A 27435-nucleotide genomic window follows, 5' to 3' on the forward strand; every position below is an offset into this window, starting at 1 on the left:
TTACAACCCGTGTAGAAAATGCTAAGCGTGCATGACTGTTTGGCCGGCCCAAGACGGCCAGCCAAACCGGCATGCGTCCTTAAGTTAAGTGCACATATTTCCTCCTCCCCCTGCTGCCTATGATGACAGCCAAGCCCCGACTCACCCCACCCCAGAAAAATAAAATGATAACAACATGATGTTGTTATCAATTTATTTTTCCTTCTTTGCACTGCTGAAAAGCAGTGGGGCGACGCTCCTCCGCCTTAGCTGAGGAGCCGCCACTGCATATCATCTGACATGTTATCATTCTATCACACCCCCAATATTTCTCATTGAGTGTCACTATGGTGGTTAGTTACAGTGACCGCACTCAAAGGCCGAAGGTGATGGAGATAAAAGAGTTGTGCTCATATTGGAAGCCCTACAGTTGAAATTGACAGTAGGAAGACATGGCTTGTCATTGCCCCCTTCCTTCTTCAGACTAGAGTTTTCGTGCATATCCTATTCGTCTCCGTATTGCTTTTTAATCAAAGAAGACTGTTTGGAAATGGCAGTGGGGAGAGGCACATCCTCTGAAAACAGCTGTAGGTGGTAAAGTTATAATTTTTAGAAGTAATGGGAACATTGAAAAGCAATCTTTTTTCCCTAGGGAAGCTGGCACCTGCGGAGATATTGAAATGATAATATTCTTATGTAGGTTATCCAATGTTGTAGGTACCGGTTACAAGAGTAACTTATTTGCCTGCAGAAGCTAATATAAGAATACAAAATAGCAACCAAGCGTCTCTGTCTGATCTCAATCCATACCCCCCTTAAGAGCTTTGTATGGGGTTAGTCTAAGCTTTTTGCTGGTATTGTCTAAAAAAGTTGAATAAGCAGCAGACAAACAATACATTTCCATTACATGAGAAAATTGCAGAGATTTGCCAATGCGCATGTTACAACTAATTCTGTAAATAGAACCACTCAATAAGGTCATCAGAAATATGTCTTAATAGGAAATTCTCAGAGATGCGCGTCTGATTTTTAATATCTCCAAAGGACTCAATCCAATATGCCCGCCTGTACCCCTATGACCAAACTGAGGAAATCTGATCCAAGTGTAATAAATTTAGTTTCAAAATAATTTATCTACTGCAGTTTTTATTGTGGCCCGCTGTCCATCCACCGCTCTCCACCATAGCGACCTCTGGATAGCGATGAACATAAAAACGGCGCGGTCCAATTACATCTACCCTCCACCCCCGCTCCCGCTGCCGGGGCTCTGGTGAGTCAGTCAATCCCAGAGACGGGGCAGGGACGGGCGCTTCCTTTAAAATCAATCCTTTTCAATGGTCTTTCAGCTATAATTAATGTTCACTGTATAATTAGATTGATTTTTTATGTACTCTGTGAGAGGTGGAGAATTTATGGACTATATGCGGCGGGCGGATGCTGAGGAGGCACAGTTTAAGAGTGCTGGGATGCTGAATGGAGTGTGTCGGTGGGTAGGGAGCGGGGACCCTGGCTGCTGACCAGGGGGGACTATATGGATATGATTTGGATGCAGGATGGGAAGTGTGAGTAGGCAGGTAGCGGGGACCCTGGCTGAGGACCATGGGGGGGGGGGTACTATGTGGATATGATTTGGTATAAGTGAGACTTACTATTGGTGCATCTTCAAGACATACTCCTAGTGGGTGTGGCAGCACAGTGCAAGCAAAGAAAGATGTTGCCAGTGTACTGTGAAAGCATGCAGCGTAGGCATCATTAGAACTCCAATATGAAAACAAACATTGGCAAAGTCAATAGGTCTGGCATTGACCGCCAGCCATTTGGCTTGGTTAATGCTTGTTTTGCCATGGTTTTTGCAAAACTGTATTGTTGGGGAAGCTGCTGGGCCCTCCTCAATCAAAAAAAAATAACACTGACTCAATGCAAAAAACTATTTTTGGGCCTCCAAATAGCACATAATGTCCTCGGCTCTGAAGGCATCCGGGTTGTGTGTGGATGTGCTCCTTGCAAAAGGGCAGAATTATGTAATTCACTGTAAACGTGGACAATGTCTAAAGTGAGTGAACTAGATATAGCCACTGTATGTTGTAGTGGAAAGAAAAAAATGTGAACAACAAAATATCAGACAAATAAACGAGGAGGATTGGCCGAAAGCTCATATAATTAAATATATTATATATATAACATCAGTGAAATCAAAAGGTCTTGGATAACAAATAACACTATCTGAAATAACTTTCATGAGGGCAAACATATCTCCAAGCAGCTTAATGAAACGTGGCTGGCCTCAATAATTGTGCAAAAAATACCAGCGGTGCAAATACAATACCAACATTTGAAATGTAGAAATCGTTTTTACTTTATTTGTGTAGCATCAAACGTCCCCTTGCACCCTCTTCATAAGACTTATTGAAATACTCACCATGGAAGCCCCCCATCAAACACTTGTGGGACAGCCTAGTTGACCTGTACTTCAATTCACATAAACCACCCTAAAGGGATGACTCTTACACAAGTTTGCTACACTATACTAGTAGGCAAAAAATGTCACTGTACATTTTAGCCCAATAGATGCATACCTGTAATTGCATTTTCGATGTTACGGTATTCTTATTCTTTCTCCTTCTGAGGATATATTTTATATTTTATATTTTTGTATTTTACTTTACTTTATTGAATAACAGAGGCTTGTCTAAGGTGGATCCTATAGCTTTACGACTGAGCTAGCGTATGACATATAACTCGAACTACAATGTATAGATTGTCATATTACCACCTCAAACTGTATTACGTCCTTATTCAATCAATCAATCAGTGTACTTGTAGAGCGCACTACATGCCCGTGAGGGTCTCAAGACGCTGAGGGGAGAGAGTGCCGCTACTGCTCGAAGAGCCAGGTAATGAGGAGTCTTCTGAAGGAGAGCAGGTCTTGGGTCTGTCGTAGGTGGGAAGGGAGGGAGTTCCAGGTCTTGGGGGCGAGGAAGGAGAAGGCTCTGCCGCCGGAGGTCGTTCTTTGGATGCGGGGGACAGTGGCGAGCACGAGGCTGGCAGATCGGAGCTGGCGGGTGGGGGTGTAGAAGCTTAGTCTGCTATTGAGATAGGCTGGTCCAGCCTGCTGCTGACGAGGGCCTGAGTCACCGTTCTTCTTGTTTCAGTAGGGATCCACTTGTAGATCCTGCTTAGCAAGCGGAGGGTGTTGTAGCAGGAGGAGGAAACGGCGTTGACCTGCTTTGAAATGAAGAGGGAGGAGTCGAGGATGAATCCTAGGTTGTGTGCGTGGTGAGTGGGTATTGGTGCTGTTCCCAGTGTGGTTGGCCACCAGGAGTCGTCCCAGGCAGAGGGGGTGGGTCCGAGGATGAGAACCTCCGTCTTGTCCGAGTTCAGCTTCAGACGGCTGCTCTTCATACAATCGGCAGCAGCCTTCATTCCCTCGTGGAGTTTGGTTTTGGCGTTGTGCGGGTCTTTGGTAAGGAGAGGATGAGCTGGCTGTCGTCGGTGTATGGGATGATGTTGAGGTCGTGTTGGCGGGCCACTTGTGCGAGGGGGGCCATGTAGACGTTGAACAGCGTCAGGCTGAGGGATGAGCCCTGGGGTACGCCGCAGATGATGTTGGTGGCTTCGGAACAGAAGGGGGAGGCGGACGCTCTGGGTCCTGCCGGCGAGGAAGGACGTGGTCCAGTTGTATGTGTCTTATTCTGTGTTTGATTTTCTGGAAACAATCAATAAAAACTTTTGAAATCAGACATACTCAGTGGGGACATACAGTTGGCGATAACAAAATCAACATTCAGGATTTACGTGCATATGGAAGGAATTGATTCCTGGTGAAAATGTTCACCATAGCGTTTCATCATACATTTAAACCCCATACAAACCATTTGTAAGTGGGCAAAGGGAATTTCCCCCAGAATAATGGGAATGGCTTTAATGCGTAGGATCCATGTTTAACGGATGCTTCTGATCTTTCTTGAGCCCGTGCTGCCAATTTAGTCTATTTTGTTCCAGAGCAGTGGGGCCTGCACGTCAGAGGTGTCGCCTCCATGTTTGTTCCATGGAAGCATTATCTGGCAGGCTCTCGAGAATGTACTGGTCCTAATGATAATGGTAGCGTCCTAGCATGGCCGGGTAGCAATTTTTGTGGATACCTTTGATCCTTCATCCAGAAGTCTTTCTGCAAGGTGCCTGTCATCTGGTGTTGATTCCTGCACTGCGATTTAACAGTGGCTTGTTTATTTGGTAAATATATTTGTATAGCGCCTACAAGAATCAAGAGGATCCGAGCGCTTTATATAAAACACTGTACAGAGCACGTAAAACAAGCATTCCATACCAAGAGAGATTAAAAGGTAGGGTGCAGAAGTATCACTCGCACAAGCAAGTTATATAGTTTTGCATAGAATTAATCAAAACATACATACTCACGGAGCTAATCATATATCTGCACTGCTAGTTCTAACTGTATACAATAATAGGTGGCAAGAGGAGCCTAAAATGAGGAATAAGACAACCTAATAATCCGAAAAAGAAACAAGTGAACGCTCAAAGCAAAAGTGATGTTCATGTCCAGGGGCGGCTCTAAGCTCATGGCGGCCCTGGGCAGGGAGTAGAGGTAGGGGGCCCCGGAAGAGGGGGTCCGGGCGGAGCGGGAAGAAGGGGTCCGGGCGGGGCGGAGCGCGGAGGCCAGTGAAGAGGGGGGGGGGGGGGTCAGGGTGTTTGGAAGTGGAACAGAGCCGGAGGCCGCCAAATCCCTGCCAGGGGTAGCCATGCAAATATGTATCCATCCTCAGAGGATTATTATATTAAGGATATATATTGGTGTGGTGGCCCCTGGGGTTTGGTGGCCCTATGCAGGTGCACAGCTTGCACATGCCTAAGGCTGCCCCTGTCATGTCTGCAGATTAAACTTGTCCATGGTATCTATAAGTCATAAATAGCAGGGTCTGGTGGCTTAGTGGACTAATGCGTCCACTGCAGGGGCCTCTGTTTGACCTCACGGTCACATGTCTCAAATCCCCGGGGTCCACTCAGCCTTTCATCTTTCTGAGATCCATAACATTCGTACCATTGAGTTGGGTAACACTATACATCTGTTATTCAGCACCAAGATACCCGTGGCGCTTTACAAAAACGTATGTTATTTTGAATGCGTGCCCCGGATTCAGTGTTTCTGCGGGGTCTTGCCGTTTAACCTTGAGGTTTGCCCTCGTCCCCACCTTTTTAGGCTCTCTGCCCACAGAGGTCATGAGGTGTCCTGGGGCACCACAGAGAGAAAGGCGCTCAAAAGGTAAGATGTGCCCAGATTCATTCAATGGCTGCCTCATCAGGCTCCACCATTTTGGATTCACGATAAATTGTGTACGGTACCGCGAGTCACGTGACCGTACACGCAGGTACACATGGCAGCATGTGTCTAAAGTACATAAGTCGCAAGGCCCTAAACACAGACGTAGATGAATGGACTCGGCATGTTTTGAAAGCACCAGGAGCCACCTGGCCCTGCACAGACGTACATGGTAGCATGGATTTAAGTGCCAGAAGTCACGTGGTCCTATTGATAATATAGAATACCTTTAAAGTGCCAAGAAGCACTTCACCCTTCCCAAGAGCACTGGTGGTAGCAGCATTTTCAAGAGTACTAGCAGTCACTTGTCCCCTGAAGAGTCCTATACAGAGCCCACATAGATGCCTCGTTTGTAGCGCTAGAGCGCATTTGATCCCTACACTTTGCTCCCATGCTAGTGTGTTTATAAAGCACGAGGGGACACTTGGGCCGAAATCTGTTCCATAATGTAGCAAGTGTTGAAAGTGCCAGGAGTGTATTGGCTCGACACATAGCCACAAGTGCTAGTACATGGGTATTCATAAACATTTTCCCGGGGGCCGCAAAGTTTGGCCTATGGTGTGACCGAGAGTCTCACTGATGCCAGCAGAGGGTGTAAAGTGGGTGTAAGGCTGGCAAAGCATGCATATCTAGTGCCTGTCTTTAAAAATGAAGTTGTTCCAAAAGTTAAGGGCCTAGTTACTTCCTTTCCCTAACTGCAATTAGCCTCTAAATAATTGATTGCTGTATATAAAAAGAATTGCCATGTTAGTGCTGAGTTGAGTAAACAGCAGCACAGTGCTGCTGCTGCTGCCCAGGGGGCCGCATATAAATGACAGGAGGGCCACATGCGCCCCCCGGGCCGTACTTTTAGTATCACTGAGCTAATATGTACTTAAAGTGCCAGGACCATTCGGCCCTAGACACAGTCACATATGACATCTTGTGTTGACACTGCAAGAGGCACTTGGCACTACACTCAAAGGGACATAAATACATAGGGGTCAGTGCAAAGGCGAGCTGGTTTTGGTGCTTCGCCACATAATTAGTGGCAAGCTCAAATGGTACTCGCTCAGATATGCTATGAAAGTGATGGGACCCCCTATAATATACTAATTTGCAGGTCAGGGAGAAGAGGGGAAAAAATTATAACAACCACTATAAACAAAGCTCCCTCGTGACCTCTCTATTTCTTTGAGGGTTTTAGCCTCTAAATTCAAACATGGACATAATCAAAACACAAATTTACACGTCTCTCATTTTCATTCTCTTTTTTATTTATTATTTAAATTATTTTTTTCATTCTTGTATCTTTTTGACATCATTCTCATGAAAAAGTACAAAAAATCATTCCTTATATACACAATTTAACATCATGAAAAATAATTCACAAATTCATATAGTGATCTATGCATGACGAGGTAGAGAACAAACAACAATCAATCCACACATACATACGTCACACACATTCACACCCCAAAATATCTGAGCAAGTTATCATGTTTTGTTGGTTCTTGTCTAATGCCCAAAACAGGGTCACAACAAAATGTAGGATTTTACATAGACTTGGTCGACGCGTTTCGGTGGCAAAAGATAACAGTGAGAGCCACCTTCATCAGGCGGGTCCTGATGAAGGTGGCTCTCACTCGCTCAGATATGGCCATCTCACTTTTACCACCATTTTTTTTTCAAGGGTGACAGCTAGCGCAAATGGGAAAACACATGGAAAACTAAAAAACTGTCTTTTTCAGTTAATATTCTATTTTTGTGCAAATCCATAAAAAGTGTGCACAAACTCGCACAGCACCCAATGCAATTTGCACCAAGGAGTTTCTATGCCTTCACAGTGATGACAGTGTCAGGCGCTATAGGGTAATACACCCTGCGCATGTATAGAAAGCTTTTTAAACTTTGTAGAAATTGCTTGGCACTTAAGATTAAGGGTGGGCGGCCAGCTACGCTCCGTGCACGGAGTGCGCGTAGTGCCGTCTCCTACGCATTTTGCGTAGCGGGCGTAGCCAGGCGGCACTACGCGCGCTCTGCAGACGGTGCGTAGCCGGCCGCCACCCGCCTCCCTCCCGCCCTCCCTAAATATTTAAATAAAAGGATTAAAAGGTTTTAAAAACACTTACCTGTCCGCCGCGTCCCCGGGGCTCCCTCTCCCGTCCCTGGATTCGGGCCGCCGCCATTTCGGATACTAATGCGCATGCGCGGGCACACGCGCATGCGCATTTCTCATGAGAAATGCGCATGCGCGGGCACACGCGCATGCGCATTAGTATCCGAAATGACGGCGGCGCGAATCCAGGGACGGGAGAGGGAGCCCCGGGGACGCGGCGGACAGGTAAGTGTTTTTAAAACCTTTTAATCCTTTTATTTAAATATTTAGGGAGGGCGGGAGGGAGGCGGGCGGTGCGTAGTGGGGCTACGCGGAGTGCGCGGGTAGGCGTAGTTTTGCACCCACTTCGCGTAGCTCCGCGGAGCCCCACTCCGCACACTACGCCCAGGGTTACTTAAGATAGCCATGTAAGGAACTGGTCTTTTTCATTGCTAGGAGTCCGTGTCCATACACACAGTCCCCTACAATAGTGTGTTTTCCAGTGCTATGGGGCACAAGGCCCTATAGGACCCTACACCTATGAAGAGTGAATTAATATATTCAGAAGAAGTATTTAAATGAATGGTAGTAGGTAATGGAGTGGTACTAACCGGGGTTGGATTGGGCCGAAATGTATGCCTGGGCATTCTAAAAAAGATTTGGCCCATATTTGCGGATTACGCCTTTTCACAAACAGTGCTTCAGTGTTTTAAGTATTATGAAAACAGAGGGGGGTCTCTAAAAGAGGATATTTTCTTAACATCTCTGAGTTAAATAAATGCAAATGTTGCCTGGACTCTTTATGCTTGGGTTAGTTTGCACTGGTGGTCCACCCCTGAATATAAGTAAAGCCTCTTCTGCTCAGGCCTCCTGCCCCAGCTCAGTCTGTATACATTAAGGGTCAGGCCCAGCGAGAGACTGGGAATGACATCTCCGCCCCATTGGTCAAATGAAGGTAATGGAGGCTCATTTGCCTCCAGTAAGGCTGCTCGGCCCCCACTGGGCCGCTGCTGGCATCTGAACAGCACAGACACAGCCTAAATCGTCCGCCACTCTACCCAGAAAAGCGGCCCACGGCTGCAGCTCAGATACCGGCCCATTGCCGACCTTACCAATCCGATCCTGGTGCTAAGGAACCCGTTCTGAGCTCCTTGTATTTGATGCGGTAATAGCATGCCTGGTAAGTCCTGATACCACAGGGCTCAGAATTTCAAGATGCAGTATTACCTCCCCACAGATCAGAATGGGTTACAACACAGCCATTGCTCACATTTTCCTCATAGTAAATCGCAAAACTCTATGGGGCTTATTTTCAAGGCCCTTGCGCGGCCGGTGCGTCACTTTTTTGGGCGCACCAGTGGCTCAGTGTGCTGGCCCATATTTACAAGACCACCCAAAGCCACCTTGCCTGACTTTTCATGGCCTTGTAAATACGGCCCCTTTTCACGCATCACTTTGCATGTAAGGGGTGTGCCATGGGTGTTGCTGTGGGTGTTCCCATGCAACACCCATGATTTACAACATTTCGTAAATCTGAGAATGCATCAAAATCCTATACCTCACCATGGGAGGCGAAAGGAGGCGCAACGAGAAATACTTTTATTTTTTCTAATTTTTTCTTCTTTCTATGTGTGTTGCATTCTGCAGCAAACATACAAAGAGGAAAAAAACATAAATTATTGTTTTTGTGCCAACACAGGCACCCTTGCACCACCTGTGTTGCGGGATGCACAAAAACAATCATCCAGCAAAGCAGGTGGTGCAAGGGTGCCTGTGTTGGCACGTAGCAGTCAATTGTGCGCCAGCGCAGGGTAAAGCACAGGGATACGTCATATTGTTGTACATATGAAGCATCCGTGTGCTTTAAAATGACGCAGCTTGGTGCAGCAAAATGGCTTGCAGTGCCGCGCTGCATCAATTTGTTGTGAAGGAGGCACTGAATCTTGTGGTTTTCCCCAACATAAATTTTGCCAAGTTCTCCTTGGCGAAATCTGTGTGCAAAAAAATCCTGCATTGGGAGCAGCACAATAATTCCACATTTGTGATTACCGATACTGCACAGTAGTACCACTCTTTCAGGGATCATTTAAATGTTCGGCAGTTGAATACCATACAGAAATTGGTATTACCACACCAAAGCCGTCTTTAGCACGGGACGGCCGGTTCAGCTGCAACTGGTGCTGATCAGGGAAGTGGGGGGGGGGGGGGGGGGGAGGAGGGGCGCCTGAGGATTGGGGTTCCCTGCGTGTGCAGCAGTTTTCAGCCAACAATGAAAATGTTGAGTACTCTGGTGATTAATATTCCTGCAGGCAGGAGAGATCAGAGTTTCAGTACTCATCATAAAGAGGCTTAATGTGCCTGCTGCAAGAAATTTGTACCATGCAGATCACAGAACTGAGTGTGCATGAACTCTGAGTATGGCTATAAAAAATATGAAATGTATGGGAGAGAGGGGCTATGGAGAGATGGGAGGCACAGTTGGAGGGTGGCTGTGTGAGGGAATTCATGGAGAAGGAGGTCATTGAGTGGCGCCAAAAAGAAGGATGGGCTTGTACCGCACTGAGTTCTGCACACAGTCACCATTTCCAAGAGTATGACTACAGCAGATGAATATGTGGCCAGAACTATAAGCGGTAATTTGCATTTTGCACCCCACGAATCCAAGAATACGTGTGGTGCAGCGGCGGTTGGCACAGATCGGGGTGGGGGGGCCAGGACAGGGGGTCAAGAATAAAAAAACGTACCTCCTCGCCGTGTCGTCCATCGTCGTCTCCGGAACAGGGCACCCAGGAAGCACCCAGTCTCCCCTGAGCAAATCACAACGCTGCAATGCAGCATTCTAATTGGTAAGCACCCAGGCTCCCCTGCGCCAATCACAGCGCTGCAATGCAGTGTTGGTATTGATCTAAGCGTCGTAGTTTGGTGCTCAGCCAGGGAAGGGGGGTCTCCACCCAGGCTGTAATGCAGCCTGGGTGGAGAACATGTTAAGTGTGGGTGAATGTTTGCACGGCCCCAGAAGGTCGGCCAAACATTCATGCGCACTATCGGGAATGCAAACCCTCTCCTCCCAGAGCAGAGCAGCCCATTCCTTCCCACCTGCAAAGCTGTCGCAACAAGGAAAAATAAAATGCTTAGAGTTATCATTTTAGTTTTTCCTTTAGTGACACTGCTTAAAAGCAGTGGGGCGACGCTCCTCCGCCTTTGCGAAGGAACCGCCACTGACTGGACTGTGGCATACCGCACTACGTGTAATCCTATTTCAGGTGACAAGAAATGGGGGACACAGTAATGGGGGCCTGAGTGGAAATTGCGTGCACCTCTTGGAATCCTGATTAGAAAAACGATGGATACCCAGCCACACGCCGCGCGTCAGGGCCGGAACAGCGGGCTGATTGTACAATCTCTGAAACCCACCGCAGTGTATTAACCAGCACATCAGATGTCCTCCCTTCCAGCAGCCGCTATCTCTCTGACAGTGAGGAATAGTGACCACGAGCTGAGAGAAATGCTGCTAACGTTGCAGCTGGCGCGTGGCCAACGTGCGACGTCAGCAGCTCTGGCGCCATTCCAAAGCCGACTCTTCAAGTCCTGCTAGAGTTATAAAACATATTTTAACTCCTTCGACGATCATGACGAGCTGAGCTCGTCATGAGCCACGGCACTCCAGTGCTCATGACGAGCTCAGCTAGTCATAGTCGTGGAACAGGTGCGGGGAGAATTCCCCTTCTGTGCTGAGCGTTTCACAGGAGTCAATACACCTGTGACGAGCTCAGCTCGTCATCAGCACCGTAGCGCCGTAGCTCATGACGAGCTGAACTCGTCATGAGCATGGGGGCGCTGTGCGCGCCCCCCTCCTCCCCAGCACAGCAGGGGAATAACAGACCGCAGCGAAGGGGTTAAGGTTAAGACCAAACCCTCGGGCTGGGTTCTGGCCTTGACTTTTCTTTTTTGCAACTGGGTCACCCCATGTGTTTGGGCTGCACTAAGACAAGAAGATCATGAAAAGTGTTTTTTTTTTTTGTGTGTGTGGATTGTTTGCTAAATGTTACAAAAATCTTCAGCACCAAAAAAGTTGGGAAAAATGTTTCGGACCTATCCTAATGCTTTTTATTAAAATTATGAAAGCCATTTCTGAACCTTCAAAAGAGAGGATGAACATTTGAAAAAGTATAAAATGATTTATATATATTTTTCAAACCTAGGCGGGATGCACTGATTTGTGCATCTATTACTCACCCTGCAGAACTAGTATGTTGTCCCCTTTTTTCACGAAAATGAAGAGTTACACCATTCTGGAGGAAGCCTTTGTCTACTCCAGGCCAGGGGCAATAAGATACAAGTTTCCAGAAGCTTGCCTAATTACCAGATATAAACATCTACTATGATCTTTGCACCCATAGTTAGCCACAGGTCCAGCCAAGAAGAAAAGAAAAATCTGGCCTGTGCTGGAATCATTTTTATCACCTCTGCCTCCAGTACAGGATCCACTGTCGTAGCTGGATTTATATTTTCCACATATTTACCCAGTGGGAAATAAATTGCACTTCCACCTTCCTTTTTGATTTTTTTTTAACAAATAATTATTTTAAGGTAGAGGACAACGACAATGACTCACTTTTTGGGATTGGTAAAATAGGTATATAACACAGTCTACATCTCTAGCCCTTTTCTTTAAAGTCTGTAAGCCTTGGATCGGAGAGGGTATTGTCCACCTACTTTCCTGGTTTCTCTTTCTGGATTCAAGATTTTTTTTTTTACTATATTCTGGTTTTGGATTGGTGTAGAAAAGATTCGTTAGGAAATACAGCTATGTAAATGCTGTCTCTGCTCACTGAACCAGAATAAGGTAAGAATAACAAGCTAAAGTGTGTTTTATTTGGTGAGTTGCAGGGAATAATCAAGATGGCTGCCACCACCTAGAAAAGATACCGCAAACTATCTTAGACGGGATGAGTAGAGAGCCCAGTAGCATGAGCCAATGCGTAATGTTATGGTGCTGAACACAGAGGTGGGTCTTATCATATAGTTATTGTGTATACCGCAAGATGGATACAACACCATTTATAGGGTGATACGTGTGGTGCATATGGATGTAGGGTTTAAAGGGGGAGCCTTTTCTCCTAATCGAAGTGATAGAGAACGCCTATAGACAATACCCATCAGTGTGAAGATTGGGCTGAAGGTTGCAGGGCAAAAGAAGAATCAGATCCCAAGGCCCTTACAGCAGTCATCTGCATGTGCATCAGTGAAAGTAATTAATCCACCCTTGCCTTTATAAGGACATCCTCCTCCCCTGGCACAATTATACTAGTCTAGCGATTAGAGGAAAGAGCAATGAGACCATCTACCACCTTTGCTGGCCTCACTTGCTTAAAGCCACCAGGAACAGTATCTGAGTTAAGGAGCTGCACCTGGATTGATCAGAGATCAGAGATAGCAAATGAAGACAGGAAAATTGCTGTCAAAGTAATGAAAATGCAGGATGTAATTTGGGGTCTTTGCAAATGTTCTATCTTTAGCAGTTTAGAGCCTCTTAAACGTTGGTGAGATCTTGAATTGGCGGGAAAACTATGTGCATTGCCAGCTTGGCTTCCACTTAGATTATTGGCGGGAAACCACTGAAGTCAATTTAAAAAGGAGTGTCTACACATTTATGAAATCTGCTTACATGGGGGGTGACAGGCTCTTAGTTACTCTGCTAGTTTCCATTTTGCCAGGTCAATAATCTTTTCCTTTTAAATAGGACTTAACCAAAAGCTGAAACAAGCACTTAACTTTGACGTGTAGACCTTGGTGTTAAAGTACAGGCAGTCATATCTTTGTAGACCCTGAGGCTTCTCCATTTGAGAAAATGTTCATGTGAGAATCGAGAGAGAACATTAAAGAGTGGAGCAGTAAAATAAAAACATATTACTAAAGATACATTGAGAAGGCCCATGGACAAACACTTGTTCTTTCATTCCAACAGGTGATGTCTGGATACTCGTTCCCAGCCGTCGGGGAACAATTTCAGAACTATACAACTGAACAAAAGAAGCAGCAGGCACTCCAGTGCTAGCAACAACAACTTGGTATGTATGTTATGTCTTGTAATACAACAATCTCTTTACTTTTAAAGTAAAGCTCAATTGTTAAAGGGGCTGGAACCATGTGCAAACATCCAAAACTGTGCTTGACAAAAAGACAGAGAAAAGTAATTTATTTGTGCTAACAAAAAGCGATACATTCCCTCTACAAAGGGCCACAAATAAGGCAATCACAAAGTGAAACTGAACGGCTTGATCACAACAAAGTAAAAAAAGTGCCTTGGTAGGTAGCCCAGTCCAGTAAGAAGTGGAGCAACATATAAGAGCCTGTCCTGCCTGAGTTATAAACTAATGTATTGTAAGCACCAAATTGTGTAGCTAGGGGGACATTTTATAATGATGCAACAGTTATGAAATTCTGGTCTCTGTGGTCGTGGGAAGTTAGCAGGCAAAGTGTGGTTGATGGGTACAGATTACATTGTGTCTTCCAAATGCAACTAAGGACCACATTAAGTTGCCCCGGCAAGCATTAGAATTTGCATTTCTGTGAGAGGAGGGGTGATAGGTCCCGATCCTTTACAGGCCGTTAGCTATTGAGCAAGTCTTGTTGCAAAACTTGTCCTTGACCGGGGGAAACCTCTAACCCCCTAAACATACACGAGTTTCAAGGTGGTTGTCAGGGCAAGTCAAATTGGTCGTGTTATCTCAGAAAAAATTCCAATAAGCCTGATTCATAGCGATAGTTGTTTATATAAGGTGTTGTCACTCATTCTGAGGAAGTGAGCAAAGAAGTGACTGACAGCCAACACGTGTTTTGCCCCTTTACATGGCCATCTGGCCTGGGGCTTCCTAAGGGCGTAAAAATATATTTGAAGACTTGAGTCGTCTTTGAAAGTATGTCCTGGTCAATCTTACAAAGTACGAGCGTAATGCCTAACCGGTCTATCTGGATCGAGTCTTCAAATATATTTTTACACCCTTGGTGTATTGGAATTTTTTCTGAGATAACACAACCAATTTGACTTGCCCTGACAACCATTAGAATTAGCATGCCAAGTGCCGATGGCAGAGCTGGCATGGAAGACGCTAAACTCACCGAGTGACAGGACCCTTGTATAGTCAGATGCGATGCTGGTATAGGTGTGCCAACCCTATATGTCACTTCTCCCACCACGTGTTCACCATGGAAAGGCACATCACTGAGTATTGCATTGTGACACAGGCACCCTCTCCAGAAGGAAGCTATGGCCTCTTCGTTAAGGTGTCAGCTGGAAGTCAAGAAGGCCTGGATACTGAGCCTGGCTAGCCTGCTTAACAATACTGTGTGATCACTGAGGTTCTGCAAATTATCTTCATCTCCCTCCATCTCAATTTATTTATCTGCCAACATTGAAATGTGAAATAGAAATAGGAATCTTCTGCTTAATTAAAGAAACAATATTCAGCTGCTTTTGTAGTTGACTTCAAGAGGGACCTGGACGTGCTCAGCCTTAGTTTAACACGTTTCCTAGTGTCTATGCCATTAGTGAGGGTGGTGTGGAATTGGGGCATGTCAGTGGCACATTTCATATCAAAAGGTAGTTATTGGTTTGCAAATGCCACGTTGCCAGGCATCTTGACGTTCTCTCAGTGCAGTCACAATTCATATGCAAACCAGGAATGATTTGTTGTACTTGTAGACGTAACTATGTGTCGCCATCTTCCTGGCAAAATTACACCAGCCAATCATTGCTCTGTGTCATGTTCTTCAAAACTAAGGGTAGGAGAATTAGGAATTAGGGTAGATTTTTACATCCCCAGCATGCATCTCTAGCATGATAGGCACAGCTCGCGTACAAAAGGCTGCTGAGATCCCAGCTCAAAGCGTTGTCCATCTGGTCCCTGTACGTTCGGCAGCGGACATTGCTCGCGCAAGCAGCAGCGTCACCAATCTGGTTTCACAGTTCTCGTGTGACATTTCTGCTCTCACCAAGCCTCCTGTGAAGGGCAATTACTGATCAGCATGAGGCACTGGAAAACAGGAAAACAGGATATTATACAACATGCAGGTAGGCCAAATAATCAGAATTTACTCAAGATTTTGCTCGCATAACAAAGAATTTGAGCACACCTATTTAACACTTAGTGGGGAGAGGGGGATTCCATTAAACACTGCTAACTCTCCATATTCCACAAGTTGTAAACACCCCAATAGATATATTATTAAATAACTAAATATTTCCCTTTCGATATGTGTGTGTGTATCAGAACTCAATGGCTTTTCCATCTTGTATTCACAAATGTCTTACATTCTAAAGGGCTAAAATCCAGCAATAGATATCGAATGAAAAGAGCAGTATCTATTATCACAGTTAATGTTTATGGAAGTGGTTATAGTACACCATTGATAATCCCGGAAGCCGCATGCAAAGCTAGAATGTCTCGTGACTCAAAGTCGGCCGCCCGGCCACGCGACCAGCAATAGAGAACATCAATGGAAATGTCCAACATTGTACAGGTGTACAACCAGCATCAACCCACTTCTTCATCGACTTCCCAGGCCACCAGAGCTCTCCTTCAACAACATTTCTGCTACAGAACTGAGAAACCTCAACATCATCTCTCCCACAAGTTCCCAAGTGAATGCGCTGCCACCCTCCATCATCAAACATGCCATCCGGAACTTCTTTGCTATACTCAACGCCTCATTGAATGAATCCCACAGGGAACCCTTGACAGAGGGATCATTCATGCAAACTTCCCCCCCACCCCCGAAGTGCCACGCTCCTGACCAAAACTGTCACCAATCATTCCTCGCTCTCGCTGAAGCCGACCCACGGTATTTAAATTTAGTTGACGGCCTGTGGATATTTGACAAGCTATTAAATGCTTTAGGACCATAATTAACATCCAAGGCTTGACTTAAAATCATTAGTGATTGAGTAAACGCCATTTCTGCCCTTTGAATAATAAATTGTGGTTTTCTTATTATTCGAGCTTGGTAGTATTTTGCTGCCCAGAAGCAGATTTTTTCTTTTTTTAATGATTTTTTGTTATTTTTTTTCCAAGACAGGAAATTAGCATCAGTTCCAAACCAGTTCTCATTTATTACACCTCGTAGATAGCAACACAGAAGCTCAAAGACGCCTTACATATGTGCCGCATATCCTGGTAATAGCCTCCAAAAACATCTGAGTCCTCCAGTCCTAATCCCAGTATAAACATTCCAGCCAGAAAAAGCCATAAGGCCCATTAATCAGAAACACCTTTACTTAAACATTTAGAATGATATGCAGAAGGAGGAAAAAGATGGAGGGTGAAAATAGTGGAAGGGAAACTGATAAGGCAGATGTATAAGAACAATTTACAGACTCATCGTCGTGATCTCCTGGGCCGTCTTATAAGGTGTGACTATGACACCATGGTCTAGGTTCTTGATGCAGACATCACTTAGCATGCTCAGTTCCTGCTCCGGAGAGGATAGCAAAATTGGCAGCACCATCCCAGCAAACGATGTACCTTTGCTCGATTCGAGAAGCGACAATGCTACCAGTACCTGCACTTAGAACCAGTGCCGTCTTAACACATGGGCACACTGGGAAGTTGCCTGGGGCTCTACGAGCATAGGGCCCCGGTGAAGACCAGAATCTAACACTAATTTTCTGTATTTTTATTCCTGCGAGTGGTTGTGTAGGCAGGCCCAGTGCACTGATTTGCCCAGGGGCCTACAATGCTGTTAAGTCAGCCCTGCTTAGAACTGGGGTACAAGGGGGGATGCGTTCTACAATACCCTCTGAGTTGCCTTTTACCTCTGTTCATTGTGTTACATAGAGCCAGCACTCTCTCGAATCATGACGTCATCTGCGTACAGATGGACAGTCCACTTTCATTTTCCACTTTTTATGGGGATCCAATCAATCAAATTAACTTTATCGCGGCACACAGCCATAAAAGTTTCAACAAACAAACAATTCAAATTTAAAATACACAATTCAAGTTTAAAATAAATTCCTGTGTCCTTTAAAAATATTATAAAAAGATAAAAATTCCTATACAAGCTAAAAACATGATTGTGTATAGTTGAAGTAATAACCATTGAGTTTAGTTCCTATTTAACATAAAAGAAATCCAATTCATTTCCTCATCCTCCCTTATTTACTGTACTTCATATCGTTTCCTAATGCCCATTGCTGATTTGATAAAATGTAATACCTCAGTGCAAATAACCGGATTAGTCAATGATTGCATACATCTGAAGCCCTCTAAATGTGTATATGGGTGAATAATCTGTGGATCCAGCTTACTGTTTCATCAGTAGTAAAACATTATCAAACAATAGTGAGCTTGAGTCTTTTATTTCCATCTTCACTGGAGGCTATTAAAAACAAATTGGAGTGCTTTCCTTGAGAGTGAGCGGAAACTGCTACCTATGTATTACTTCTTTATTGGCACATAAATCCACCAGTATCCTGGCTGTTGGCCTTCACAGACTCTTTTTGTATGGAACCAGTGACAGAATTAATTTTAAAAATAGATGAGTTTTTATTTATTCACACTTAGTTAGTTTCAGTATTTCCAGGCACCATTTTATGGGATACGCTTCAACTTCACATAAAACTTTTATACAACTCATAAATCTGAATTAAGGAAAGGATTGTCGATTCATCTATGAAAAACAGAAATCCATGGTGTATAAAAAGAATAGGTGTTTAATTCATGAAACTTCCTCACCGTATTAGAAGTGAGCCTCTCTAAACTCTATCAGAAAAGAACCTTCCTCCTTCTCTCTTCAATGGCAGCAGAGTTGTGAGACGCCCGCGACTCTTGCTTCCTGCACAAGCACCAGCGCCTGTAAAAAAGATCCCAATTACAAGCACAACCCAAAAAAAGATGGTGTGTGGATAAACAGTTAATATCTGAAAAATACTGCATACCGCTTGCTTATTAGATATGTCCAGGGCCGGCTCCCCCGCTTAGGTGGAGGAGCGTCACCCCACTGCTCTTAGAGCAGTGAAAAAGGGAAAAATAGAATGATAATAACAAAGGGGCTCATTAGGATGGCAGAAGGCCCGTCACCGGAAATGTCCCCCCGCCACATTACGATGGTGAGGGGAATCGTTCCGCAAGCGTGGCAGGTGCAAAGACCGCCCGCCACGCTTCCGCCACAGGCATTCATTAAAATTGCCTGGCAGAGTGTACACAGATAGAGGTGAATGGTGGCGATTTCTAGCAGGCACCGTCCGCCAGATCACAATGCTGGCCTCAGCCAGCCTTTCCATGGCGGGGAAACCGCCATGGAAAGGCTGGCGGAGTTTGAGTTTGGGGGCCCGATGCGGGCCCCTCTTGTCTTGGGGGGAGGTGTTGCTGCACTGGGGGGGGTACCCATGGTACCCCCCTGCATTTCCCAGCACTGCGTGGCAGGCAGTGCGTTGGTGCCTACCACGTAGTGCAGGGAAATGCACTGCATGACATTTTAACATTGCGAGCGGTGCTGCAGCCAGCAACATCGTCCGCAATGTTAAATCCCCAGGATGCTCCCGCCATACTGGCGGGAGAATCGTAATTTCAGTGGTAGGACCGACGAATGACTGGCGGGCGGTCCCAACCACCGCAACGATCCGCCATCTTAATGAGCCCCAAAATTATTATTATTATATTTTTTGTTGCTGCCGGGCAGGATTAGGGCGGGGCTTGGCTGATGGTCCATGGAGGAGGAGTGGTTTATGCACACTAAGTGTGCATGACTGCTTGGCCAGCCGTCTTGGGCCGGCCAAACAGCCATGTGCGCTTTGCATATTCCCCACCAGGCTGTAATGCACAGCCTGGTGGGGAACATGCACAGGCCCCTTGTCCCCATCTAGGCTCCGATCCACAGCGCTCAGACTAATCACAATGCTGCATTGCAGCGGTGTGATTGGCTTAGAGAAGTCTGTTTGCTTCCTGCTTCTTCCAGACTGGAGTCAAGAAGAGAAGAGAAGTGGAGATGACAAGGAGGGATGGCGGAAAAGGTATGTGTTTTTGTTTTTTATATTTTTTGACCCCGTCACCCCTGCCCCGCCACCCTTGTTCCCTACCAGCCACCACTGAAAGTGTCTTAAAACCTGCAAATGTGAAGGGAGCCCAAACTTTTTCAAAGACATTGGATTATCCTACTTAGTGCAGATATCATGGAGAGTATTACAGGTGAGTGATGCAAACAGAGAAGAGAGCAGTTTAAGAGTTCTCTTATATGATTGTGGCTGGCAGGGAATGAGGATGGAGGGGGGATGGTGGGGGGGGTGGCGGATCGAGGAGGACAAAATAAAAAAAAGACCACTTAACTCTTCTGTCAGCCGCATCCCTCCTCCGCTTCTCTGGCGAGTTTCAAAACCAGGAAGCCCCCAAGCTCCCTATAGCCAATCGCAACGTTGCAATGCAGCATTCTGATGGGCTCTCCTAAGGCAATCACAATGCTGCAATACAGTGTTGTGATTGGTCTGAGCGCCGTGGATCGGCACTCAGGTGGGGATTGGGGGCAATCGCATGTTCCCCACCAGGGGGTGTAATGTAGCCTGGTGGGGAACAAGCAAGATGCGCATGACTGGCCTGCCCAAGAAAGCCGGCTAATCAGTCATGGGCCCTTGGAGTGTGCAAACCACTCCTCCCCGTGCGCCTTCAGCCCTGCCCGCCCTAACCCTGCCCCGAACCTGCAAAAAATAAAATGATAAGAACTACGTTATTATCATTTTATTTTTCCTGTTCTAAGAGCAGTGGGGCGACGATCCTCCGCCTTAGCGGAGGAGCTGCCACTGCTCTTATATGATATTTTTGGAGATGAGCAATTCTGAGAGAAACAGAAGAAGAAATGATGGGGTGTAGAGGCAAAGATATTGCTACCAGAAAATTTGAGATTAGTTACCACTGTACAGTGCACTAGGTAGGTGTCAATCAGAGCCACCCACAACCAAATATTTATGACCTTTACAGTGACAGGGCGATTCAAGTTTATTAGGAACCCCGAAAAAAGGTTTGGCCAGATAAGATTAGTGGCTTAATAGATTAGTTCAATATTAAGATGATTTTTACACTGGTTCACAGTTATGAGGGTGACTTCGTTTTTTCTGTGCTACGAGATTTAGTAAAAGTAGTTGTATTTGTTTCATTTATAGAGCGCATTAGACTAGTCAAGGCATTAAAGCGCTATGCAGGAGGTTGGACTTAGAAGAAGAATATATATATTATGGATTCAGATGTATATATTGTTTAATTGTAAACTGGGAGCTTCCCTGTAATTCAGGGCCTTTGTTGTGGTTGAGGGAAAGCTACTAAAGTCTCAAACTTGGTACATAATCTTTTATTTTGGAATGGGTTCTACATGGCCACCAACTCTTCGGAAGTCATCAGTAACCTTTGAGTTACATTAGACTAAATATCATTCCAGCTGATATGATTGATGAGGAGGAGGAGTCAAACTAGAGGTTAGGAAAAATATGTATGGGATAAAGTACCCTCTACCATACATTATAAGGATATCGCAAGTCACGTAGGAGTTCTCTCACCCTAAAGATGAACAAGACCGAAGAACAATTTTCCTTATGGGGTCGCAGAACTTTGAGGTGCTGTGCAATGTCATTGTAAGATAATATTTTATTCCTAATAATACATGGTTCACACCATCACCCTTAGAACAAATGACTGAAATCCCTGGAGGCTCACTTTTTTACACAAAAGACATTATGTGGTTGCAAACATGAAGCATGAAAGTGTAATACATAGTGTGAAATTAAACACACCCAAAAAAGGAGTTAGCAGTTCTTGGCAAAAGTTATTAGAATCAGTTCTTGGCAAAAGTTATTAGAATCAGTTTTAGTGTAAGCCAGATTTAAAACATGTTGTAGCTCAGGATGTGTAGACATTATATGATCGAAATTTAGGTTGATGTCAGGTTGAGGGAAATGTTCATCATTTAACAGACTAGAAGATCATGGGGCACCAGTGCTATCGAATTTTGTTGCACATTGAGAGGTTGCAACTACTCGTTTAGCTGTGGCCTCTCCTCCCATTGGCATAACTGTCTCTAATGTCCCCTCCAAGTTGTAAATGAATATTACAGACTCTGATGATTCCCCAGCCACTGATGAAGGAGACAAGTTTTGCAAAGATGATTTCTGTGCTTCAACCAGTACCACTGACATCTCTGTAGATGAAACATCATTGGCTAATGAGTTGAAGCAGCTAGAGCTCTGGGCGAATTGTAGCAGCAACCACACTTAGTGGATGAGATACAGATAGCTGCTGTTTCTTTTTTGCTGATTTCTAAAAGCATTATCCTCCTGTACAATGCAGCTTTGAGGTGGTGGTGCGGCACTGCTGAAAAAGGAAAGACCGCAAGCCATGCTGGGCACTGCCTTTAGTGTTCGGCGTGGAGCCCCCACCCACAACCTTGCAGCCTGAAGACTCTCAACTTCCTGCCCCCAAGAAGTCTTGGGTTATTAGAAGGTACAACAGTGAGGATGGGTGGTGGAGGTCGGTGGTGTTGAGTGTAAGGCTTGGGACTGCTTAATTTGAGATGGGGTTTCCGGTGCCCAGCACAGGCATTTGATGGTCAACAACGGCACTTATCACAGTCTGGGGCTCCTTGTTTCATTTAGAGACAAGCTTAACAATAATTGTTTATTAATTCAATGCACATTAAAAATGACTAATACCAGCCACTAAATCCATTCTTATAGCTTTGGGGGCCTCGAACAGTCAGAATTGTCACACTTGTGGGAGTGTGATGGGTAGTAGTTAGTTGTGTTGTTACTGTAATTGGCTGTGCGGACAGCAGCAATGGGTGGTGCAGGCGGAAGTGGCCTCCTGGGGAGGGCCCTGGCACTTCTATTTTTACAAATTAAGCACTGAGGCTTGGGCAAAGAAGCACAGGGCACGAGCACGCCCAAGGAGCGCAATTCTAAGAGAGAGCGGGAGGGCTGAAGCACAAGCCTATGACCTAAAGATGACAGTTTAGCCCCTAGATCACATCACCTCCTTACAGCCCCTGAAAGCCTTACAAATGCCTGATTAAAGCAGGCTATTCAATTACAATCACACCGGGCTCCAGACGTGTCCCGCTTGGTCCATAACCAGAACCTCAAAACAAATTTTAAAAACTAAAGTGAAAAAAAATTGGATGAGTTGCCTTCAAGTTTATTCTGCATTTGCCATCCCTGACCCCCCAGTTCAGTATCACAGAATGAAAGAATAAATCAAAGCAGAGATAAAGATTAAATCTCTCCCAGGCAAAAGATAAAAATAGAAGGAAAATGGCAGAGTCAGCATGCTGGGAGGGCAATGCATCTCCTAAACAGGCTCCGCTATATCAAGTCAGAGCGGAAGCCAGTTGCAAAAGCGCTAACGGATGAGTTTTCAATACACCAGTAATGACCCCCAGCGCCCTGGTCTGCAACGCGCGGTGCCTTGGGGCAGAGATGATCACTTTGGGCTGAATAAGAGACTATTGCCTCTTGCATTGGTTTCGCGCACAAATCTCTGGCACCTAGCCGGATAAAGAATATGAGTGTCACTGGTTGAGTTGACTCTCACCCTGGACAGACTGCAGTCACCATATCTGATACCACAAATTGCATCTGCTTGCCGGAACACGTGTGCATGAATTATGGCTTGAATGGAGCAGAAGGTGTCACAAAAAAAGACATCTGAAGACTTCCTGGTTCCTTGGTAGCAAGTTTTTCCTTGAATTCCTAAATTTACAACTCAATGAGGCTGAAATGGATAAAATAACGTAAGATTTGGCTTGTGTTTTTTTTTTTTTTAGGAAATGTCCGTGTGGCAAGCGACAACGAATTTTTCAAAACCCTCTATAGAAATTAACATAATGTAGAGAATTAGAGCCAGAGCCTTTTTGTTTACGGTATTTACCACCATTAGCTATCAATTCTGTGGTGCATTTATTATGAAAATTAGCCAATGATCCCCCGCCACCATACTTTGCCAGATCAAGCTCCTCCGATTTCTCATATGTTGGCTGGTACTGTCTCAGATAGAACAGCAGTTTTGGTAACAGTGGTCTAGTCCCAGTTCTCTTGATTTGTCTGGCTTCACAGGGACATGAATCCATCCTCTGCTGGAGCGCCATAAAGCCTAAATGGCCATCGGCAAGACTTCGAGTACCGACCAAGAGCACGCTTTGGTGGAGAGTTTCACTTACTTGACCCAGCTTGACTCTTCTGCCCTCAACTCCACTCCTCTATGGACCTGATCCTTCAATTGGCTAACCCATAATGTCGCCCCTCTAACCATATTATCTCGAAACTTCTTGCTCTGTCACCCAAAACTTGGACATTGCTTTCTTCTCTCTGCAATCTTTCCCTTCTCTCCAGCTCCTATTCCAAGTCTCCGGTTGTTCTTCCAATGCTAATAAGAATAAATCTGACCGCTTCTCCTCAGCTAACTCCCTGGAGAAGTGTGAATCAATGGTTAGAGCGGCAGACCCTGATGCAGAGGTCTAGCCCGAGACCAGGGTTCAATTACCTGCCTCGGCGGGTCTTGGGCTCAAAAATTCCACGGACCTGATAATTCTCGCCTTGGTGCTTATTCCAATCATGGAGTCCCACTCTGCAACTCTGGGCAATAGCTTGCTTAATCTCTACAACGGCCCCCACAACGCTAAGGATGCCTGGCCTCCACCTTGGGGGTCCCCAGGAGTGGACACCTCACAGGGAAAGCCAGGATGGGTTCCACAGCGGTATTCGTACAAGCGCCTTGAGACCCTTGCGGGTGAGTAGTGCGCTATACAAGTATCAATTTACATTTTCCCCTATTCATTTTTCCGCCTCTGCTACTTACCATGAGTTTAGCGACTCTAGTGCCAGGATACCAGTCTTGTCACAGTGCGCTCTATAAATATATCATACAATCCAATACAACTACCAACAAGGTCTCAGTCCACCTCTTCCCTAAAACCCTAGAGTGCCCCTTGTTCCATTGACCCACTCATCACCCAAATGGCATTAGGTTACTCCTCTCCATAGAAAAGACCCTTGCACTTGCATCCAAGTTACTTGCCTCATCTCACCACAATCATCTTTCCTCTATTTTCTTTCTTTCTAGACTAGTGCTGCTTGTGCTATATGTACCCACCTTGATGTTCGTGGCCGGTGCACTGCCGGGCCAACAGGGGCCACGCAACACAAATGTTACCGTAGGCAGCTGACTTACAGAAACTACAAGACAACACAAGAGAGTGCCATATAATCTAACAAAAAAAACTCTGATAGGGCCTTAGGGCCATCTGTATGACCATTTCCTTTTGCATCTTGCAATTTGCGAATTTTAGGGTCTCGCAAGTCGCAAAATGAAATGTACTAATGTGTCTCAGACATATTTTGGTTTTCCCAATGGGGTCACAAATGACCTGCCTCGTCAATATTTATGAGGCAGGTCGCAATTTGCGACCCATGAGGAATGGGCAATAACACAGGGATAGTGGCCTGCTGGGAACAGCAGAGCACCATGTCTGTGTTTGCTTTTAATTAAAGCATCTTTTTTTTTATTGCAGCCCGTTTTCCATTAAAGGTGCATGTTGAAAAATAAAATGAAATGTTTCAGTTTTATTTTTTAAAGAGCAGGCAGTGGTCCCTGGGACCACCGCCTGCTCTTAAAAACAGTTTCACTGCCAATCACAAAGGGAAAGAGGTCCCCTGGGGACCACTTCCTGTATGTGACTGGCTTACCACCAATCTGAAATTGGTGGTAACTGCAATGGTTTTGCAACTGCATTTGTGGTCGCAAAACAATCTTACATCCCCCTACGACTCGCTATTAGGAAGGGACGCCTTTTGCATGTACAACAGTGTCTCAGACACTTTTTGCGATTCCTAATCATGAGGCAGGTCAGAATTTGTGACCAATTGGGAATGGGTAAAATTACAGGGATGGGGCCTGCTCGGGTCAGCAGATCACCATGTCCGTGATTGCTTTTTAAATAAAGCAGTGTTTTATTTTTCATAATATAGCCCATTTCCCTTAAAGGAAAACGGGCTGCTTTACAAAAATGAAAAGTTTTCTTCTCACTTTTTAGAAGCAGGCAGTGGCCCATTGGACTACTGCCTGCTCTTAAAAAATGTTTTCACCCACATTCACAAAGGGAAAACCCGTTTGCGAATGGGTTACTGCCTCCTCTATAGATGTTGGTAAATTATGAATGTTTTGCAACCGCATTCTGGTCGCAAAACATTTATACATTCCAATCGTTTTCGGTATTAGGACACAGCAGCCTAAATACGCCCCTTCCTAATGCTGAATAGCAAAAGCAAAGAAGTTACTAAATCACATTTTGCCTTTTGTACATGGCAAAACGTATTTTACCGGTCGCAAATGGCCTATTAAAATGCTTCGTACATCAGGCCCTGAGTGTTGTGAGAGAGACCACCCATAAGAAAATAATTAAATTTTTTCTTGGGCTTCTAACATCTTTGCAGTAGGGCTGATAGCTGGCATTTTCCTTAGCACATTTATGCCCTGGCATTTTACATAATGCCCTTAGCACACCAACTTGAGTCTAGTGCAAATGTAATGCGTGATACAAAATCTTTAAACAATTCAGTGGCTACTCTCTCACTAACAGCACCCAGTACTTAATTTGAGCCAGTGGTTTCCGGTGCTCTGCACCAGCACTTATTGCCAACACCGGCACTTGTGACAGTCTGCCACAAGGTTGCACTATCTGGCTTATTTAGAGATGACAACAACAACAGGTAATTATCAATTCTATATACGTTAAAAATGACTATTACCTGTTGCCCAAGCCATTCATTTAGCTTTGGGGGCCTTAAATATTTCGAACTGTCACGCTTGTAGGGTGTGAGGGGAACATCCTTTACAACAAAACTTTTACAACGCGGTACCGTTACCACGCAGGTTTTACAACGCAAGTCGTTACAACGACTTGCGCTGGAGGGCGCTGTAGGATAGGGAATAGTTTAATTTACTATCCAACACCTTCCCTACTATCCACGGGGACTGGAGTTGGAATAGTAAATTAAACTATTCCACTATCCAGCGCCCCCCAACGCAAGTCGTAACGACTTGCGTTGTAAAACCTGCGTGGTAACGGTACGCGTGGTAAAAGCATGCGTGGTACCGCCATACATCCGGGTGTGATGGTTAGCAGTTGTGTTGTTACTATCCCTGGCAGCACGACAGGGGCAATGTGTAGTGCAAGCTGCAGTGGCCTCCTGACGAGAGCCCCAGCACTTTCTTTTTTTGTTTTTACAAATTAAGCACTGACACCAGAAGCAGTTTATGTACTTCACTTTCACTCAATCGCATTTATCAATTTACAAAGACATTTTTTAATGTATTTTATTGAACCACGCGCGGTTGAGAACCCTCGTTCATCACAAATGTACACCTGACCAACCAGTACTTACTGGAGACTGTCAGCGGAACACATTTTAACATTGATTTCTTTCAGATTTTCAGTCCCGGTTGCCCAAGAGGCGAAACTCTACGGTGGCTGACTGGGCCCAGTTTTGCTTCAAGCGCTTCATTCATTTCCCAGTCAGGGAACCCGAGCTCCACGCCAACTGCCTTAATAGCCAACGGTGCATGAGCTCCCGTAAACCCTATAATAGGCTCCGCATTAAAAAAAAAAAAGTCAAATATTATCATTGCTACAATGGAATGAACATTTTTATCATTAGCGGTGACCAGAATCAAGCTGTAAAACACTGTTACTTGAAGGTTATCGATCTGTAACTTTTAACCAATTTCTATTCGACAATATTGGCACGAGGCCTAATTTTCGCATTCCGCGTTCAGCACTTGGCAGGAAGTGCTGCGTCAGCAAAAAAGCTGACATTATCAGCCGGCCCAACAGATCCTTTCCATTAGCCCAAGTGGCGGGGAAAGGAAACCCGCCTTTTTTTAGACGCAGCAGAACAGCAGAAGTGCCAGTCCATTATGCAAATCAGGCCGTAAGAAGTTGAAAAGTCTGGAAACCTCGTATATTTTTTTTATTTCATTAACATAAATACGAGCCGGAGAGTTAATAA

The 27435-nt window shown here is 45.2% G+C and overlaps 1 protein-coding gene across 2 annotated transcripts in view; it reads left to right on the forward strand.

Moving 5' to 3' along the window:
• ELFN1 (extracellular leucine rich repeat and fibronectin type III domain containing 1) overlaps positions 1-27435 on the forward strand; it is a 782219-nt gene that overhangs the window by 639944 nt on the left and 114840 nt on the right. For both annotated transcript variants that reach the window (XM_078664966.1, XM_078664967.1), the window contains exon 4: positions 13363-13465. The gene's annotated coding sequence lies outside the window, so the exon portion shown is untranslated. The remainder of the gene's footprint in view (positions 1-13362; positions 13466-27435) is intronic.

The sequence above is a fragment of the Lissotriton helveticus genome, chromosome 10 (genome assembly GCF_964261635.1).
Source record: "Lissotriton helveticus chromosome 10, aLisHel1.1, whole genome shotgun sequence".
Classification (NCBI taxonomy): Eukaryota; Metazoa; Chordata; class Amphibia; order Caudata; family Salamandridae; genus Lissotriton; species Lissotriton helveticus.